Below are 3,702 nucleotides of genomic sequence, written 5' to 3' on the forward strand. Positions count from 1 at the left end.
ATATATATATATATATATAGAAAATAAGGATTGACAGTCAAGAAAACCTCGGAAAGCAAAAAGGAGGTTGTGGTGGGTCATAGAAACAGATGAAGAGTTTTTTGAGTCAGAAAGAAAGTGGTGAAAAAATGCCCGCCGTGTGAAATCCGAACCCACGACCGGGTGGGATCCGGACCCACATGCAGGAAACAAAAATTACCTAACATAAATACCCAAGAAGGTGGTGGGGGAACAGCCCCGCCAGTAGCGTAGTGGTTATCGCATCAGACCGGTATTCTGGAGGTCGTTGGTTCGGATCCCACACGGCGGGAATTTTTTCACCACTTTCTTTCTGACTCAAACAGAATTCTTCATCTGTTTCTATGACCCACCACAACCTCCCCTTTGCTTTCCGAGGTTTTCTTGACTGCCAACCCTTATTTTCTATCTTATTTCACTGAGCCCCTCATTTTCCCATTTCTGATTCGCTACATGCATAGCGAGGGCCTCTGTTCTGGCAGTCTTGGTGCCAAAGGTAGCTTAAGAGGGTTCAACGCTGGTCGACCACTCTCGACATGTCGTAGACACTCGAGTCACGGCCCGGGGGTGTAAAAGAAGGTCCCCTTCACCCCGAGTAGTCCGAGTGGCGCTGGCTAGCACCCCCAAGTGCAGGAAACAAAAATTACCTAACATAAATACCCAAGAAGGTGGTGGGGCAACAGCCCCGCCGGTAGCGTAGTGGTTATCGCACCAGACCGGTATTCTGGAGGTCGTGGGTTCGGATCCCACCCGGCGGGCATTTTTTCACCACTTGCTTTCTGACTCAAAAAATTCTCCATCTGTTTGCTTTCCGAGGTTTTCTTGACTGCCAACCCTTCTTTTCTATCTTATTTCACTGAGCCCCTCATTTTCCCATTTCTGATTCGCTACATGCATATATATATATATATATATATATATATATATATATATATATATATATATATATATATATATATATATATATATATATATATATATATATATATATAGGGTTTGTAAATGAGGGGCTCGTTAGAAATACAGGAAGAAATGCCGGCAGTCTACAACGCCAAAGAAGGCATAGGGGAATGGTCAGAATATTTTTTTACCGTTAGTGACGTTACATTATTATTTATTATTATTAATTACCTGAGAAAGAAAGAAAGAAAAACACGCGCCCAGAGTGGGGACCGAACCCACGCCTTTCGATTAGATCTCGAATACCTTACCAATTCGGCTATCTGGGCGACTGTGTTCCGCTTCACTTTCTGGGGTATTTATATATACTACAACTGTATCTGACGCTTGAGGGTGGTAGCCAGCGCCACTCAGACTACACGGGGAGAAGGGGACACGGGGAGAAGGAGACCCCGTGTAGTCTGAGTGGCGCTGGCTACCACCCTCAAGCGTCAGATACAGTTGTAGTATATATAAATACCCCAGAAAGTGAAGCGGTACACAGCCGCCAAGATAGCCAAATTGGTGAGGCATTCGAGATCTAATCGAAAGGCGTGGGTTCGGTCCCCACTCTGGGCGCGTGTTTTTCTTTCTTTCTTTCTCACGTAATTAATAATAATAAATAATAATGTAACGTCACTAACGGTAAAAAAAATATTCTGACCATTCCCCTATGCCTTCTTTGGCGTTGTAGACTGCCGGCATTTCTTCCTGTATTTCTAACGAGCCCCTCATTTACAAACCCTATTATCATGCGAAAGCTTAGCGAGGGCCTCGGTTCTGGCAGCCTTGATGCCAAGGTAGCATAAGAGGGTTTCCCTCCAGTTACCCGCTTATGACAGGCTGTAGACGTTCGCGTCACGCCCCGGGGGTTGAAAAGAAGGTCCCCTTCTCCCCGTGTAGTCTGAGTGGCGCTGGCTACCACCCTCAAGCGTCAGATACAGTTGTAGTATATATAAATACCCCAGAAAGTGAAGCGGAACACAGTCGCCCAGATAGCCGAATTGGTAAGGCATTCTAGATCTAATCGAAAGGCGTGGGTTCGGTCCCCACTCTGGGCGCGCGTTTTTCTTTCTTTCTTTCTCACGTAATTAATAATAATAAATAATAATGTAACGTCACTAACGGTAAAAAAAATATTCTGACCATTCCCCTATGCCTTCTTTGGCGTTGTAGACTGCCCGCATTTCTTCCTGCATATATATATATATATATGTATGTATATATATATATATATATATGTATGTATTGTAAGATGGGTTTATTTGCGAAGGCAAGGCAGCAGGACGCTCAGCGAAGGCAGTCCGAAGCAAGCGGGGCTGACGGCTGGCTCTCACGCGCTCTTCTCGCGGTCCAGGCTGATGATGATCCCTGTCCGGTTCACTGGTTCTTCATCTTCCTTGAAGCTGTATTACCATGGCCAATCTCCTTGAAAGGGTAGGAGATACTTGTATCTCTTCCGCACTACAATCATCCCCCCGCGGCGAAGGGAGCCACCCTGGCGACTTAGGGGCACGCTACGACAACAGGATCGTAATAACGCTTGAGGCGTTGCACGTGGACTGTCTCGCGGCCTCGGCGACGAAGGTCTGAGGACGGGGTTAGCGGCTCCACGACGTAATTAACAGGTGACGCGCGTTCGACAACGCGGTATGGGCCGTGGTACTTGGATAGCAGCTTTCTGGAGAGACCGGGAGTAGTAGTCGGTATCCAAAGCCATACCAGGGAGCTGGGAGAAAAAGTCGCTTCTGGGCGGTCACCATCACGACGATGTTTTTGGTGCGACTGCTCTTCAGAAGTTAAATCGCGGGCAATCTGGCGGCATTCTTCGGCGTAGCTGCAGAGTCGAGAAATGGTCGTGTGCTCAGAAACATCAGGTCGATAGGGGAGAATGGTGTCGAGAGTGCAGGATGGTTCACGACCGTAAAGAAGGAAAAAAGGGGAGAATCCCGTGGTAGACTGCATCGCGGTGTTATAGGCATACGTCACAAAGGGAAGAATCGTGTCCCAGTTGGAGTGGTCGGAAGAGATGTACTTCGCGAGCATATCGCCAAGAGTGCGGTTAAACCTCTCCGTCATCCCATTCGTCTGCGGGTGGTAGGCAGTAGTGGTGCGGTGAGTCACGCTGCATTTTCCCAGGAGAGCTGCTATCACTTCCGACAAGAAGACACGCCCTCTATCACTTAGAAGTTCACGTGGTGCTCCGTGACGGAGGATGAAACGCTGTAGAAAGAAAGTAGCACCTTCGCTCGCCGTGGCAGCCGGTAGCGCAGCGGTCTCAGCGTAGCACGTAAGGTGGTCGATAGCAACCACGACCCAACGGTTTCCGGCAGAAGTAGCTGGCAGCGGCCCGTATAAGTCAATACCGACCCGATCGAAAGGTCGCGCTGGACAGGGTAAAGGCTGCAATGGACCGGTTTGTTGCTGAGGCGGAGACTTCCGACGCTGGCAGTCTTCGCATGCCCGAATAAACTTCATCACGAAGGTGTACATGCCTCTCCAAAAATAGCGCTGTCGCAGTCGTTCGTAAGTCTTCAGCACGCCTGCATGGGCACAATGTACATCCGCATGGAAGCTTTCACAAATGGCAGTCCGTAGGTGACGAGGGATCACGAGCAACCATTTGCGTCCTTCTGGGCGATAATTGCGGCGATACAGCAGTCCATCACGGATGGCGAAGTGCGCAGCCTGACGTCGCAGCGCTCGGGGAGCGGTACACAGCGTAGGATTAGAAAGGAGGTCGCA

This window comes from Haemaphysalis longicornis, unplaced genomic scaffold, assembly GCF_048455015.1.
Source record: "Haemaphysalis longicornis isolate Haplotype H1 unplaced genomic scaffold, Haemaphysalis longicornis Haplotype H1 scaffold_13, whole genome shotgun sequence".
NCBI lineage: Eukaryota > Metazoa > Arthropoda > Arachnida > Ixodida > Ixodidae > Haemaphysalis > Haemaphysalis longicornis.